The sequence below is a fragment of the Diuraphis noxia genome, unplaced genomic scaffold (genome assembly GCF_037042655.1).
Source record: "Diuraphis noxia isolate RWA-SAM2 unplaced genomic scaffold, SU_Dnox_SAM2 contig0005, whole genome shotgun sequence".
Classification (NCBI taxonomy): Eukaryota; Metazoa; Arthropoda; class Insecta; order Hemiptera; family Aphididae; genus Diuraphis; species Diuraphis noxia.
In genome coordinates, this window is record NW_028301715.1 from 8,554,531 (window position 1) to 8,574,176 (window position 19,646).

Below are 19,646 nucleotides of genomic sequence, written 5' to 3' on the forward strand. Positions count from 1 at the left end.
TATTTTTATTTTTTTGTCTAAGTTACTAAATATATAGCTTGCTTAGTACATTTATAATTTTCAATATCTACTCAATATTTTTGAACTATATTTATGCTTAAATGTACTCTGTATGGTAATAACTCATTCATATTAATGATTAGCTATAATATCACAAACGTCAATGCTGTGTTATTTTATTTTCATTTTCTATACTCAGCAATTCTAAACGATACTACCTATAACGTGTGTAAATTTTATTCGCAGTCTTGTAGAATAAATTGTGACCTCTAATTTCTCACCCTGTAATTAAAATGTGTGATTAGAATTTTAATTTTTCATTGATAAGCTTATAGTTATATATTGTACATATTATTGCGTGTTGTAAACTTGTAACAAAAATGTAATTAGAAAAGTTTATGAACAAACATTATTTTTTAAGTTAATCTTACATTAAATTTTAGGGTAATTTGGAAAATTGAAACTATTTATTTAAATATAACCGAGTAAAATAGGAATTTATTTGAAAAAGTTTATTTTCTATTCACTGTTAAATTTTCAAAGTATTTAGATTCATTTTTAACTGTTTATTTATATATTGTTTGTTCTTAGTTTTTATTTTTTTGTTGAATTTAAGAAAATCTATTAATAAATGACTGACAGGAGACATAGAAAACAATTTACCCTTATTATTGTAACAATATTATAATGCCTGCGCAACATACCTATACGTCTTATAGAACTTATGACGAATTGGTTAAACCGCTATTTGTCCATAATTGTCCGTCGAATTGGTCGTCATAACCGACAACCGTTTCGTCGCGGTGGCAGAGTTTTGATCGATTTATAAGCTCTTCGCATACGGGTTTGACGAACGTGGCCGCCAACTCCGTCGTGTGACGGATGTGCTTGATATGTGCGCTTGCCCACCCCGCTCACCATCACCGAGACCCCTAAGCTCGCCACAGTCCTCCGCCCCCCTCCCGCCACCTTCTGTCTGCTACTCGAGGCAAATGGTGTGTTTGCGTGTATGTGATTTGTTTGCAATCGCGCGTGTATGTGTGGGTACATATATATATTATATAAGTTTGTGTGTGTTCCTCCGAAGCCAGTTTTTCTTCGTTTCACCCACACAACTCCCCAGTGTCCGCCATCCACTCTCCCCCGCAAGTATAACCATGAGTCTCTTACTACGAATACGCGCTTTGCCTCCAAGGAGGGTAGATGGCTCGGGTGTTTCGCTTGACATTGATTGATCAGCGACAATATCTATAGCATGGTTGTCGGCAGTGTCTGTACGGTCGTTTTTAAAGGACGTTTCTTCACCCCAACTCTATTTGCTTTTTCTCACTCACTCTTGCTGTTCATTTCTCCACACTCTCCCTGCCTGTCTGTCTCTCTCTCTCTCTTTCTCACACACACACACACACTATATTTCTCTCTCTTTCGACCTACAGTGATTGTATTCACATACCATGTACAAACTTGGTGACTATGGCTGATGTTAGAGAAAAAGAGAGAGGAGAGAGAAAGAAAAAATTTAAAATACGTAAAAATGTATATTTTTTTATGTATACTCACGAAGACAACAACTGAAAAATAAAGTGCACAGTTATAATATATTACGAGCAGTTCGAAACCAAAACAACAATCCCATTTTCACTCGTTATCCGCATAAAATTAAATAATAACGAAGTTATCAATCATCAGATGTATATATGCAAATACATTTACACACCTATATTTATACATATATATTGTCATGTTAGAGTGAGTGACGTTGGTGTTGTAAGTTACAAATGTTAATATTCAGAGTTGGCAGTTTAGAAGCGAGCAGTAATTTATACATTGAGGGTTCAACCGTGATCGAAATACATTGATATACACAAATAGAATTAAATATTTAAATAAGTCTCAATCGCTACACTTGTGAATTTTTATCTCGTGGGACTTAATACCTTTATTTTTCTAATTCAATTATTTAATTAAATATAAATTTAAGAATTCTTTAATAAACATTATACACCTATACCTATATTATAGATATTTTCAAATAAAAATGTTGGTAAGAATTATAACATAATACAAAATTTATTGGCTGAAAACGAGTTGTGTCCTAAATACTAAAATGTATCCCCAGGTTTTTTTTAATTTGCATGAGTTGTGTACTTGTGTCCCTGTATTTTTCCAGATTACACGAATTTTGCCTCTTAAATTGTTTAGGTTACAATGAGTTCCGCCTAACTTACATAAATAAGAAATATATCTAAATTTAAAAAATAATTATCACACATTGAGAAAAATATTTTTACAAATTCAAATTCAAAAATTTGTTCATTATAATAATAAAGGTATGCTATTCGTTATATTTTGCATAAAAAAATGAGAATACCTCCTGGCTAAAATTTAATGTCTAATTAATATAAATAAAAAGTATAAAATAACTACACAAATAATTTTAATAATACTACACATTAAGCAAAAATGTATTAATGTCAAAGTTTTTATAAACTCAAATAGTAAAATGTGTCTATTCTTGTATGCGTTTAATTTTTGACTAAGAAATATCGTTAATATATTATATAATTTAGTTTATTGTCTAAATATAATAGTAGATAAGTAGTCAATAATCAAGATGATGTATACAAATGAACAACGACTATCACTGTAGCTCCACTCACACCTCATATCTACATGATGATAATAATGGTTAGAATCAACTTTCATTTAGTAAATATCTTGCAAAACAATAATATTTGGGTATATTTTGTTATTGTAGTGAATACATTTTTCTCGATTTTAATTTATAAAAACATTTTTATTTCAATTAGCAAAACAATATAATTATTATGTGTAAAATAACTATTTAAAATTATCAGCTCGGGCATGTATAAATTAATAGTACTACACACACACAACAGTGCGGCGTCGGAGGTGGTAGGGTGGTGGTATTGCCAACCTCATCCTACATATTATAATATAATATAATTATTATAAAAATTAAAACTAACCAAGACAGTCTATGTCATTGTCAAATGCTCCGACGCAATTGATGTATACCTTTTTAATATACCTTTTTTATAGCGGCACAATAGATGTATACTATACAGGTAGTGTCCCAAATCCGGCGCAATTGACGAACACCGCTGTACTCTACTTTTATCATCGGGACACAACTCGTATACCCCAAATTTCATCATTGGGACACAACCCATACCAGAAATTTCGTCTGTATAACTCGCCAACTGTGATTTTATTAAATATTAGGTAGCAACTTGACAACTTCCTTTAATCAGTGTCGTTATTGGATAATTATTGTTGACAAATAATTCAAAAATATAATTTTAATATTTTATTATAACAACTGATGTAACATTTATATTTAACGGTAAAAAGACATTTTATACTAAATTGAATATTTTAAATAACCTAACACTATTAAGGTGAATTTAATTTAGGATAAATATTTTAATAAAAATAAAAATAAAATATTTGCACTGTTTGATAATATATGTTGTCGTTTTCTGTAGGTAATATATAGCTACCCGCACAGTTCACTTGACAATTTGACAAAAATAATAAATTTACCCTTCATATAGGTATTCATTAACAGTATTACTCAGTTTAGTCATATATTATGCAATTAATAAATGTAATAATAACCTCATTAAATTTTACTTCGACTTTTACATTGCATAACTTGTAGTATAACAAAATGTCTGTTTATGTATTAAAATAATAAAATTGTTAATTGTAATCGTAAACAAAAATTGTAAATGCCCTTAAATCCAAATTCGAATAGAATATATTTTAACCACTAAAATAACATAACTGCTTTGCACTTTTTGAAGCAAGCTAATTTTTATTTTAACTTTGATAAAAAAAAAATGAATAGATTTAGTAGGTACTAGGTAGGTACATATTGTTTTAATAAAAAAATGTTTAATGGTTTTTTATTCAGTATTTCATGTTTCACAGAATTTAATTATTTGTTTACTTGCATGTTCAGTGTCGTATAGAAATGTATCAACTCAACTGGATGACTTCAACCACGCGGGTTAAAGTTTAACTTTCCCTTAAGAGGGTATTTCACGGATGAAAAAACGGCGCAAAACTTATGGTTGAATTTTCAAGATATTATATTTCTTTTTCGTTAATTTTAGTAAAATACTATAGAATACCAAATATAATAACTAAACATTCACAAACTGATAAATATTCAAAAAGCATACTGATAAAATTATACTAAGTAGTTAAATATTTGGTGTGTAGGTATAAATTATTCTATACTCCTTGAAACGATAATTGCTAGTAATTTTATCGATTACAAAATCAATTTTAATGGTATCGACATTAAAATTTTTTTATGACATGGAATATCGATTTTAATACAATACCTACCTATTATAATAGTATTATGAGTTATGGTCAACCAGATGTATACAATCTACCATAAAATTGCTTTAAATTTTTTTCAATCAAAACAATTTTGTTGGTTAAATGTTTCACTCTTTCTCCAAATTTGTGTTTTATTTTGAAATATTATTAATGGCGCTCATACGTGAAATATAATGTATTATATACTGCAGTGATTGTAGTCCCGATACTGTCACCGATCGCAGTTTATTCTAGACGTTCTAGTACGATTATATTTCTATACTAGGTAGATTATTTTCTAACAAAAATACTGTTTTCTCTTTTTTTTTTTATTTATTTTAGGTATTAATTAATTAATTGTTCAACAAAGTTTGTAGGTTATACTATATGTATATACCGTGTAAAATTTCATCTTTAAAATCATGTTGATAAGTATTTCATTATTGTATTAAAATAACAGATTGGGTATATTTCAACTGAACACTTAGAGAAATTAACTAAGTAAATTTTCAAATTTTCAAGCATAGATGAACGTGATAATTTTTTTGTAATAAATTACAGCTTTTATGAAAAAATAAAATAATACCTTTATTAATTAACTTTTATTAAGATTACATGCAAATAAGAAGCTCAAATTGAGAGGCTCTAGATAGAACTATAGAATAATTATTCTGAAACGGAGTTTCATAGATGTATTTTTCATATATTTAGGGCTAAACGCATACACATAATTTAGCAGGTAACTCATAACTAATAAATAACTGACCAAACTAATCTTATTTTCTTCATTGATTTTATTTTATATGTAATACAAAAATTTGTATGTAGAGTGACCCTCAGTCCTCGCTCCTTACACTATTGAAAAATGTTTTACTTATACTTAACTTAATAGGTAGAGTAAAAGAGCCAAAGTCCTCATTATATAATATAATTAATCATAATATTAAATATACGTGAGTTAAGTAATAGATAATAGGCGTTATAGTTGTCGACCAATCGTAACGCTTATTAGGTATAATTAACAAACACATTATTTTAATAGAAAATTAAACTTAAATATTAAGTACCTATATTATTGAATTTATTTTTTTTTAACAATATTACATGAAAATCTTTTATCTTTAACATATTTTTTGCCCTAATGATAATATACAGTCCTTAAAATGAATGTGACCCCAACAAGTCCAGTAGTAATAAATAATAATACAAGTTATTACTGGTATAATCGGATTTATCTATGCTTCGCATCAAATGATTTATTAACTTTCTCAAGCTAATGTTTCTTATTTAGCAAAGGACTTATCGTTTTGTTTAATGTCTAGTTTTAAGCTATGTTTCATGATGTTTCCTTATTCAGTCGTAACACGTAATGTATTTTCATAATCACGTGATATTCCTTGTTAAAAAAATCAAAATAGATATAACGACTGGTATTTAAAAATAATTTCATAAATGGCTCAATCTAATATTATATTTGTTTTTCTTAGTTTAAAATATAATATACACTGGATTTGTCAAAAATTAAAGATTTAATTTAATTATTTTTTTAATGAATATTATTTATTAATTGCAATAAGCCAATAACTAATAATGCGTTTAGTAATTGAAGTGAAACAAAAACCTACCAAAAGCAATTTGGTTTAGTTACCCAAGTCTTACTAGACCAACTATGATTTTTCGTAGTAAATTGCAATTTCGTCGAAAGTCAATAAGAAACCTGGAGCACTGGAGTAGAAAATGCTATTACTCCTTCAAGATTATTCATTTATCATCGTATTTTCCATCAATAAAAAAACTGAAAGGTGGGTAAAAAACTGGGACAGCTTAAACACTGTGCCATCAAGACAGACAATACTTTTTTCCAGTGATGATGAGATTCACAATTTTTCCGGACTGGCGGAGTGAATAGCACGATGCGTTGGACTGGATGAAGAGGACAACCAGACATTTTGACGCTATTTCGTTAACCAAAATTAATTGGATATGGTATTAATTTGATAAACGGAGAAATCGGGATGTTATAGATTTCCAACAAAAACTAGAGACATTATTAATTTCAGAGGGTCGAACAAAGAACAAAAAATTGACTCTCTAATAAACATGTGTTATGGACAAAGAAGAAAACAAGAATTATTTCTTTTATTAAGAACCTAACTGAAATGTTCGGAAATATTTGAAATACGTATCCAATGTAGATGAGAAATGTATTAATGATCACATAATATTCCGGGCAATGTAAACAATGGCCAAGATCTAGCGTGCCGTGTAAAATAATACTAATTCTCCGAATTTTATCCAATGATAACTAAAACCTTGGTAAAGAAAACATTTTTTTGTAAGTAATAATTTAATTTAACATTAATAAAATTATTAATTATATATTACAACACAAATAACGTCCGTGACATTTGGATATAAAAATCCATCCAGTAGCTTTGAATTTCGTTTATAATAGTCAACAATTCACAATTCATATCATATTTGATACAATTTTAGTACTTTTATGTTCATAAGTGTGCGTACGGGGTGGTCAGCTATAGTAAGCTAATAAGGTGCATACTTGACATTAATCTGTGAACTTTTAGGTACTAAGCGGAGCGATGAATGTAATTATTTTATAATGTTGTGTTTTTTTTTCTTTCTGTGTCTGTGAACACGATAAATTGTCAAAATAATGCTTCGATTTTTAACTTCAGTAGCTATTGCGGTTGGAAAGTAAATCTAGTTTGATGCATGGGGCAGGTCAAATTTTGAAATTCCAAATAGTTTTCAAAAGCACCGAGAAAAACAAAAAATAAATTAAGAAAAAACGGAAATTGTTATCCAAAATCAATTTTAAGAAAATCGAATTTTGATATTGTGTAACTCTAAAATAAATTACCGTAGACACATGAAATATTCACTGAATGTTTATACTGGAATTTTCTATACATTATAAAATTTTCAAAATATTTCAAATTTTTTAAAGTTATTTGTGGACATTTGAAATTTTCTGTTTTTTATTCTATAAATGTTCCCCATAAATTGGTATAGTAGCAGTTGGGAAATATTAAAAACACATAGGAACTTTTTTTTATGACCATTATTTTAAAGTTCAAATTTTAACAAAATTTGCTTGTTTGAAAATTTACAAATTCTTTAGTTGTTAAACATTTATAAAGTGTGCAAATTTTTAAATTTTATAGCTAAGGAATGAAAATTTAAACAAGGTTCCGCGTCAATATATAATTATTCGGCAAAAAAAAATCTAAAAACTTTACAAATACAGTTTTTTTATAGTTATTTTAATTTTAAATTTAGATTAAATTACATACCTATTAAAAAAAAAAAATTTAGTTATATTGTTGTAATTTAAAAGTATTATTCGTGGCTACTTAAAATTTCTAGAGTATACTTTATATTTTAATTGTTATAGACTATAGTTAATGTCGTTAATGATTTATATTAATAGTGTATAATAAATTGCATAAGCTATGAATGACTGAGTGAGTCAGGTACATAATGAATCTGATTAGATTAATTTTGAATTTATTTTATAGGTATCCATATCTTTTTTATTTTTTTGAAATAATAGCAATATAATTAATATAGTATAAAACTATAAAATATGCTAGGCAGACAACCCGTCTCCGATCAGAATCGTTTTTCGTATACAATATTATTATATCATTTTATACCATCCATTACAGTAATCTACTGTACAAAAATTCGACATCCACTTACCCACTTTTTTAATTTAAGGAACATAGAAGATAACTGAGTTTCGGTATAATTGGGTAAGTTAAAAAAATATGAACACTGCTCGTTCGTTTATTAAAATTAAATATGTTTATTTATTAAACTTTTAAGATACTAATTATATTTAATGACTTCGAAAATTTCAACGATTTTTGAATTGTGTCATTACCGATCTAAAATGCACAAAATTATTACCTAATACTATAGTGAGCAGTTTTACAACCTATATTCAGGATTCCTTGACTAGCCAGAAAGCCGTCAAGACATTTTGTATAATCCTACTGCAAACTGTCTGACGAGATCATTCAATGGATGTCAAATGTAAAATATTATCCTGTAAAAAAGTGGTAATCATACAAAAGGTGTTGTGATGATCTTAAGTTAGTATACGATTATCGTGTTATCATTATCGTATTACTTGTTAATTATAATCCAGTGCCCCCTAAATTAGTGGTCTGGAACCTATTTGAAATCCGTTTTACTTCAATGAGTTTGACTTGAATGGGTGCCTAATGTATATTAGTATTAGACAATAGTTATACATATAGTGCCTCTGTTCCACTAACAGGTACGATCATATTATTTTGTATTGAAAATCACGTGACAACTATAGATACGTGGATAATAGATATACGTAAGTATAGACTTAAGTAATCTAAACTAAACCCTTTCATTAAAAATTTATATTTTGTAGATTTAGAAATGTTTATGTCATAAAATAGAGATATATGGTAATATTATAATGAATATAACGAATGCACACACAATCAGTATTATTTAAGATAATACAGTTGCAGATATGGAATTAATAAAGACAACCATCATAATTATAATTTATCACCTAACGTAATATGAATTAACACCTATATATAATTGATAATTAACTAAGGTAAATAAGATTTTAACTACGAGTGATTGTACATAGTTTCAATATTTTTTAAATTTTTACAGAACTCAAAAACATCATTTATCACACATTTAATCTATATAATATATGAATATAATTATTTAAAAGTTCATGTTGCGGTAAATCGACAAAATAAAGTGAACTTAGATCCAAATAGTATTATCTTGAAATATAAAAATTTTCATGAAGGCAATTAAACTTCTAACTACTGTACGGTGTATTATCTTCTTTCGTAATGAATAATTTGTAATGATTATCAAATCAAAAAATTATCATAGTTGTTCTACGTAGTATTATGTTTTAAAATATTTTTTTGTTTTAAGAAAAACTTAGAGAAAAATAAGTGTAATAATATGTAAACACTTTCAGTAAAGAACCAAAAAGTCCAGCAGAATCTACCTTTAATAACTGTAAGTACATATATTTTTTTCATAATTTGAACTTTTTGTTCTTGAAAACAAATCTTGGTTAAACAAAAAAGGAAGTATTATAGTGATGTCAACACAAAAATAATTTAATGGTACTATATTTTTTAAAGAATTATTTATCTTTATGATACATATAATATACATTAATTTATGTTATTATTGTTCCATTTTGTGAATCAAATACACTATTAGTAATTGCAATGATTCGGAAATAGTAAGTTCAGTAGGTACTTCTAAGTAAAAATTTACTTTTTAATATTGATCAAATCTATTGGTTTTAACGCTATAGTTGTTAATCAAAACGTTCGATATGTCGATTGTCATCATTTCGTCATGCACCATTGTGGTAAAATTATATTTTGTTTAATAAACAAATAATTTAAAAAAATGATAATATTACATTTGCTAGCACATGGTTTTAAACAAAAATAAAAATATTTCAGATTTATTCAAATTTTAAAAATTACATTTTCAGGCGTAGTTTTTTTTCATGTCTTCTAAATATTTTCGGTAGTTAATATACCTATCTATTTTATTAATAAATATTATACGTTGATCATGATTTTCGAAGAGCATCAGTTATATTCGATAGTAAGTCCAATATGAGACAGCTAAAAAAAAATTCCTCCCCTGTATACATACAAAAGCTCTCATTTGCACCCCTCTCTTCAAACCACAATAACACCTTAGACCTTAATCATTCCTCGTTTTCGATCGATATCTCATGCCGTTGTTAGTTCACAGATAAGGTAGCCTAATACACTCAAACGTGTACCACACACTTACCAGTAGGTATACCAACATGTATTATTTCGAACATGGTAAAAATTTAATACAAACAGATCAAGTTATAAATTTGCACTTAATTGCATATAATATATATTAGACACTATAGGTGCCTGTCTAATTGGGTAATTAGTTGAGATTATACCATTTTTACTTATTGGAAAACTAAGTCTGAAAATTTGAAGTAGGTACCTATAAATACCTACCTATAGTATCTGCATTCTGCAATGTTTTAACATAACGAATATAATATATTATTTTAAATTATAATATTAAGAACAACATTATGAAATAAATTGAGTAAAGAAAAATAAATGCCTTAATAATTTTTTAATGAAAATCTCTATCATAGTTTCATGTTTTATTTCATCATCGTATAGTAGAATTTAACATTTTGTATTTAACACAATACATTTTAATCATATTAATTATATTATCATGATCATTTACTGTATAGGTATCACAGTATAGGTGTTGTGCCACATATTAAATTAGTTGGATAATAAAAACAATTGTAATATTTTTATTGTAATAATTTTGGGTGGTAAAAAATAAATTTTAATTTAAACTTAAATAGCATTTTGAATACATTTACAAATAACATAAAAATACTAATATAGGTTGGTAGTTTCTCATACTAAAAATTGATACCAATGATAAATGTGTTTGTGAATAATAACAGTGATAAAGGATTATGCATATTTTCATGATATTTTTTTGTGCGATATTGACAGTTAATGAATGAACTGGAATGTAGTGTTATAAAAAATATTTTTTATCCTAAATTAAATAACTTTATTGACTTTTAATACAAGGTTTTGTACTTTATGCACTCAAGTGATTTCGCACTTTTTTCTCTTAGCTATTATTACTTACAAGTCGTTTAATTTAATTTAATTTTTTGTTTATATCATTCATATTGTTTTTAGAAATATATTGATTAATTTTATTTTAATGGAAATAGTAGTTAGGATATTTTATTTAAAACTGTTTTTTTTTTAAATCTACCTAATGATTATTTTTAATGGAATGGAACTATGAAGTGGTTAACTTTTAGAATTTAATTTCAATAGTGTTTCAGTTTTTTAAGCCAGAATATAAAACAATTTACATTTATAAATAGATAAAAAATTACAAAAACTATATTTCTGTTAAAAAAAAAAAATAGGAAAAAAGGTCTTTTCAACTAAAAAGTAATAATTATACTCGCTGCTATTTAGTTTAAGCAAAAACAGTATTTAGTGTTTTCAACATAGTACAAGAATGTTTAATTATATATGTACAAACTAAAAATGCTCTGAAGTATTCTTGACATCTACATAATTTGTTCTGCATTCTAACAGATATCATTAAAAAGTATATTTACGGTAAGGTTCATAATATGATGAAATAAAATCTTAGAAACATTAAAATATTCTTATATAGTAAAACATTATAGCGAAATAGGAAAAAAAAATCAGTATATAAAATTGAAAGCCCGTAGGTTAAATATCTCGAGTATCCTCTGAAATAATTGCATTTTTAGCACTATCTATCTAAGTTTACAAGTGCATAATATAATTATATAATAATATATTTTATAAAATAGCAATTTTTTGGTTATCTATATTGATTTATTATTGTTATATGCCTATTAGTTTGGCCGTTGGTGACATACATTATATTTACCGTTTTAATTGTTAAATTTCAACAAAACTTATGTAAAATATAGACTATTGCTATTAATAATTAAAACCTCAACAACTAAGGTTATTGGCTTACGATATTTACAAGATTAACATTACATTATGATAACATATGAAATTTAGAAATATTGTTTTGTATATTAATAAGGTACGTAACACAATATACGATTTGTTTAAGTATCAAAGCAGAAAAAATGACACAACATAAGATCGGTAAATAGAAAAATAGAATTAGATAAGGTTATTCTGTTTGGTTAATTTTAGGAAATTTATGACTTTGTTGGAGTTTTCATGATGATCGATTTCTTGACTACTAGTGTTTCAAATTGGTAATCCGACTATTATTATTAATACAACACCGAGTAAGTTGAGATATTAATTGCAAGCAAGTTGTATTCAAATACATCATTAAAAAAAATTGCTAGAATTAAAAATAATGATCGCAGGTACGTTATTTCCAGTCGGACATTATCAGAGGTCCACATATTATTATATATACTGCAGAGCATTGATGCTTGCGCATCTTTATTGCCGTTTACATTGTTGTATATCCTTTAAGCCCTCGTGTTTGTTTCGCGTTATTAAAACTGCGTATCTACATGATAAAGGCCTGACCAAGAATATAGGACTCCCTGACGTTTTGTTTATTTAAATGAGAAAATCCCATTTAAACCATGTAAAACACTTGGTGTAAAGTAGGTTTTTTTGCCGTTGTACATAAAAAAATATCACATTACACTAATAAAATATATCTAATATAGTTTTATTGCACTGCCGTAACTGCCGTAACATAATTACCTGTTGTATTCGAACATGTTATTTCTTTATGAAACCTAACCTAACCTACTATGCAAATTGTAGAAATTCGTTACAATATTATATTTTGTGTACTAGCTAGAATGTATAATAATATAGTAAACTGTTTTTCTAACTATTTACAAAAATTTAAATTTTTATCTCGCTTTTATATACTTCCGTAATTTTAACATTCCGTGCTAGATTTCCATTTTTACACTTTCGTCAAAGAAATAATACTACCTAAACGAATAAAACTCACTAGTTACATTTAGACGCTTTATGGGAAGTGTAAATAATTATGAATTAAAAGTCAAAACAAGAAACGCCCAGCCCTGTATGCACCCAAGAAATAAACTTTATCTTGGTTCATGTTCTTAATAATTATGCTGCTATACACGTAATACTTATGTTTCATGAAAATATGTAAAACCTGAATTATATAATTTTTTTAATATTAAGATTCTGAGCAAAATAGGGAATTATGGATTTTATTTAAAGTTATGTGTGTTTTATTTTTATATTCGTCATCACCTTTTGGAGCAGTTAAAATACATCGAACTTTGATTTTAGGACGTTGACGAATTGGATCTATAGGTGCCTAGAACTTTAAGTCAAAAGTGAAAAAATCCTACTACCTGTACAAAAAAATTCGGCAGAAACAAAATTGGAGAAGACTAGAACTTTTACGCAAAACCAGTTTTTAACAAAAACTATTTTGATTCTGTTGTAGGTAGGTAATTAAAAATAAGCCAGTGATTTGAAATGTTTTTCTAACATAGCAGTTTAAATATTATAAAATAAAATATACTTGGTGTTATAATATATTATGTTTACAGACTCCGCTCAAATTCTTTTTTTTTTTTTTTATTGATAAAATAATTAAGCCTATTAATTAAAATTTAATGTATCCATAACAATGACCAACTCAATTATAAAACTAGGAACTTAGCAGCCGTTACTATGTAGCAGAGTAAGTTCCCCGATATTTTTATTCGTATACATATCTTTGTAACCGCACTAATTTTTGGACTACTTCAAAATGTTCAAGTAGGTAGGCAGGTAGCCTTTAAAAACAGTCCGTTAATAATTAATCCTTCAATATCTGACCTTGAAATTATTCTTTTCAGTCGAAAAATATCGTCTAAGTACAATGTTCATACAATTTTTGATTGATTGAATATTTTGAAGTGTGTATATACTAAGATTAGAGAAAATTAATGCTTCTTTACAAACTATAACCAATAACTACTTTACGATACAAGTCTAAAAAAACTTATAGAACGCTAACATAGTAACATCTGTTGTATCTTCATCATTGAGCCTACCCTAAAACTTTTTGAAATTTTGAGTACCTACCTACTTATAATCTGATTTTAGAATAGATCTCGGTTAGGAGAATTCTAAATAATACCTATGTTTCTGACTATTCTGTTCCTTACATTGTATACCTAGCTACACAATATGAATTGAGGAATTAATTTATAAATTCCATTTTTTTTATTGCTCATTCTAACTGAAACATTTCTTAAAATTGTGTACAAAACTATTTCTATTTTCAATTATAAACTTTTAGTTTTAAAACTATTCATGGAAGTAAAAAAAAAAACAAACAATATTTCACGTTTCAAATTTTGTCTCATGTAAACAACTGTATTCAAGTATCTATTTCAAATTTCTGCTTATAATATATATAATCAAAACAAAAAAGCGGGTAAGTCGTGGATGTCGCTCTGCTGTACGGTAGGTTACTGTAATGGATGGGATTAAATTTGAATGCAATGATAGGTATCATTGTATACGAAAAACGATTCTGAACGGAGATGATTTGTCAGTCTAGGATGTATTATATTTAAATATTGTCATATATTCTATTTTGAAACGAATATTTGATTTTTCAATTAAGACGCATTTTGCATAAGGCATGGTTAATCAATTTTTCCAAAAACATTGCATGTGGTCGAAAACTGATTTTGCGTAAAAATTCCCGTTTTTCTGTCATTTTTTTTTTTTGTTTTTCTCGATTTTTTTTAAAACTGTTGGAAAATGTTTACTTTTGACTTTTATAATGCACCAAGGATCTTCAATTTTACATCGGAAACCACCCCCAAAGTTTGAAATCGAAGCATTATTTCGACTAGTTATGCTGTACACAGACACAAAAACAAACATAAAAAAAAAAAAAAAAAAAAAAAAAAAACACACACATCATTGTAAAATCAATACATTCATCACTTCGTTCAGAATCTAAAAAATAATGAAATCAAATTATTGTTGTTTTTTTTTCTGTGAACTTTTCACACTAATTATGATAAACTGTTTTTTATTTAATTCACTAGTTTAACTAACTTAATTAAAAATATAAAATTAAAAATGATAAAATTATGAAAATAAAAATTAACGTGTATTGTAGAAATACAACCTATTAACCCATTTACCTATTAAATTAAAAACAATAGAAATATATAGTTATATCATACAAAATATTTTATAACAATTAAAAAATATTTTTAAATGGGTAACTCGAAAAAACTGTATCAAACTTAACGTATTACGTAGAATACAGACATTGTTGATTGTATCCATATACAATTTAAACCACTCAATCCTAACTTACTAATACCTATAATAATTACCTCCCGGCTCGCTATGCTCTAAATTCGAAGGGCAGACTAATAATTTTTCTATTTAATAAATAATTAATTAAAAGACCAGACATTTCCCAAATTTCGTTATTTAAAAAATATCAGTGTTTTAGGTAAACGTTAGTAGGTACTGTCAAAATCTTGGTCCAAAATAATATTATTTTCTATCGAAATAGCAAAAATAAAATCATTTTTGACTATGTAGTTTACAGAGAATCAATAATGAACAAAAGTGGAACTTAATTAGTGTTAATAGTATATAGTAATAGTATACAATAATTTATAAGAAAACTTAATTTTAAAAAATATTATGTAAGTCTACATGTAAATTTAATGTAAAAATATATTAAATATTATATATTTTTATCGAAATTACACAATAGAATTTTTCAAAACAATAAAAATAAAAAACTTACTTGTAAGTCGCAACTAAAATATTGTTAAACTATTTAAATTATATATCATATTTACTATTATATAATTGTATTTTACTAAAAATATAACGCTAGTGGCCCGTGTTGTCAAAGCGGAAAAATGTATTTATGTAAATTTCAAGATAAAAAAAATAAAAAAATACATTTGTATAGAAAAATTTGAAATTAAAAAATTATTTTTCGATTCTATGATGTTTAAATGCTTAATTATCAATAAAATAGTTTTCAGATTGCACATTTATGTTTTTATCGTACAATTGGTGAAAACTGCTAAAATAGTAATTCTCATTTCAAAAAGAAAAAAAACAATTGCTTTCAGATTTAATAATATTGCAGCACACTCGCCCTTTTGATCTACCAAAACAGTAGCGAACTCAACAAAGCAATTAATGTTTTTTTTTTAAATCTTTTTTCATACAACCTATTCTTTATGCTATGTAGCTGCTAATAAATATTACTTGTTAAAAAACAAAAAACTTTATGTTACCTATTATATTTTATATATATGTTAAATTGTATCGTATTTATAAAACTAGTTGTAAAAAAGGAGAACAACTTTATTACTACCTATGTAAGTTTTAATCTAGACAGTCGATTTCAAAATGTAAAATACCTAGTTAGATAACGGCTAATTATTTATACTTTGATGAAAATATACTTAACAAATATTTAGTCAGGAAAAATGTATTCAAATTATGTAACTATGTATGAATAATTAATTTTAGAGGATATTTTATTTGTTTTAAAAAATTATTATTCAAACATGATTAAAAAACAACTTTAATATTTTTAGTTTGATGAAAAAAAAATGTTGTATTTTTACTTAATTAACCACCAAAATACTAAAGAATCTGGATTAAGAATAATATTTGTCCATTTCATATTTCACTAACCACGCATTATTATATTATCAGGAAATTATAGCAGTAGATAAAATATAATGAATTGCATGTATAATATTATGTAGATAGCAGATGACTGCGTAGTAATATAAATCAAACAATATACAATACACATATTATAATATAGTTTAAAATTGAAAAATAATAAATTTCGTTTCGGGGGTAATTTTTTACGTAAAAAAATCAACTCACTTAAAGTAATTTACGTTAGTATAAAGTCTGAGTAATTTACAGTGTCATTGGGACAGTTTATTAATCAGAAAATATATTGAAAAATACAAAACCGTAAATCGTACTTTAGCGATGGCAGGGGTAGAAGATGAATGTGGAAGTATATTGGATAATTTTTATGGTAAAATGAAAAAAAAAAACTAATACAAATAAAGAACAAAGGAATTTTAAGTTTTAACAAGTTCTCGGGATGTAAAGAAATGTTAAATAACTGACGTTCATAAAAAAAGAAAAAAAAAAAAAAAAAAAACAATAATATTCGATCAATCACACGAAAGAAAGATAGAGTTACTAGATATTAAGTATTCTCAATGTTGTTCTCTTAAGAATTTTAATTAAAAATGTACAGGGTATAGAATAAAGAAAAGCCACTTCGTCAGCGTGACGTATAGTGATTCGGCCGAGCATGACCCGAACATCAAAATGATGAATAGTCTTTATATTAAAGGGACTAGGATTCGTTGTGGAAATAGTAATTTATTGAAGTCCTTGTGTACCACCACCGCTGTCTGTAGTACTTCCCATGGCACAGGTTCTGCTTTTTCAATAAATTGCTTGCCAAAGGCTGTGTCATCAATATTACCACATTCTTGTATTGTCATTTAGGTATAGGCATCACCTACCTAACCTACTCCTGTTGCTGGTTTTGATGTACCTACCTATTCATATGCCAACGCCTTTACATTGCTTTTATTTATTAAATGGCCACCAATGTCATATAAATATCAGTCAGCCGTTCGTTTTCTTGTCAGCGGGTAGATACCGTAATTTGTTGGTTTCCGGTGGGCCACTCGTCAGAATAATAATATGTTGTTAACCGTCGACCCGATTGCGTCTCAACATAGTTACTAGGATAGGTGAGAGGTAGGTTAGCCTATATTATATGCCATTCGTACGAAGCGGCTTCAAGTTTTTTTTCCCAACACCGACAATAATTTCGAGTAGGTACAATCCGCGTAAAAAACTGTTCAAGTTTATTAAAAAAAACTTTAAAATGCGTTTTATATTGTTTGTCTCCCAATTCCACAAACGTGATGGGAGTACACAACGTGATTCAATACCTATACTACAATATATTATACCGCGCATTTCTATTCGGTGGGTGATGCGCATATGTGTTTTAATATATAATGTGTATTGGTAGGTACTTATATAGGTAGAAAGGTCCTATATAGGTCTTAAATTATTAAAAGCGTATTATATGAGTGATGTGGGTGTATACGGCCAATTTGAATTTCAGTGAAGTTATACGTCATTATATAGCACGTCATAGAATCTAACCGTACATTGCAGGATGATTCACCAATCGAGCATTCACGTTCACCCCGATTTTTTCCTTTAATAATGAATCCATCCGAATACTGATTTTTGTATTGCTTAAGGAGCGTCCTGTACTCTCGTGGCCGACTTTCAACAAACTTTTGTTCTTCAACTGAGAATTCCGCTTTTTTACTGTAAATCATTAAGCGGATAATTTTTTTGAAAAATTTGATGTAGGTACTAAATGAAAATCGAATGAGTACCTACCTAGTTTCTTAGTTATTAAAATGTTAATGTATTAAGAATAATATTAGGTACTTAAAAATGGTTAAAATATAAAATAAACGTAAAATTGGAACTATATAGTATTTACTGTACTTGGGCCATTTTTATAAATTAGTAATGTTGATATACATAGATTAAATATATTGATGCTAAAAATATTCAAATCACCGCATAGTACCCAACAAATCGTATAGTAAACCCGTTTTATCATGAATATTATATCCTAAGAACACTAAGTTAAAGAACTCAAAAATTATTATCAGGAATCTTGATTCTGGTACGTCAAATTTTTGAGAAAAATTATCCTCCGAATAATTTCAATTGAAAAAGAAGGTTCTCATTTGAAAAAAAAAACAGAAGTTTGTACCTCCACAGAACACTTTTACAAAAAATCTTGAGATTTTGAAAATATGGTCTTTAAGTACCTACCTACTTATATTTAAAAATGCCAAAAATCAAATGTTGAATAACTTTATTATTGAAGAAAAAAGGGGTGAGCATGGTTAGTGAATCACCCTGAATGGCCCTAAATGGCTAAATATATATGTATATGTGCAATTTTATCAGCTGGATTCTGCATGGTAAGAGTGAGAATTTCTCGTGTAATATAAGAAGTAGCCTATCATATTCGTTTACTGTATGAGCGGTAATCCCATTCATTTCGCCTTTATTGTTATCACCTCTGCAGCCGGCCAAGTCCATACGAGGTCAAGATCCACGACCACATTATAGTTTCATCCGGGATGAAACTACCCGTGTAATCCGATCTTCAATTTAAAATAATCTGTCACGCCATTCGCGGTTGGTCATATTCCCGGAGAAAAATCAATTTTTGATTTCGATAATATAGGTTGGAAGGTGCCTGCCTACCTATTATAGTGATATATGTTATGATGGTATAATATAATAATTATTTTTAGAAATGAATGATGTCATTATAATTTTTTGTATTATTACCTGTAATAAGCAGTCACACCAAGTTGTATAATATACCTAATATTATACCTTCATATTTCCCTGTTAATCGATTATTAAGTGAAAAGTGGTGCATACGAAATGTTCCGCTACAATTTTAATCCTTTCCAGGTTAAATATCTACCAACAATTTAAGTGAAAAAGTTAATATCAGAATAATTCAATAAATTCCCAGCTAGAAGGTGTTAGTTACAAGTACCTATCAATAAGTATGAATTT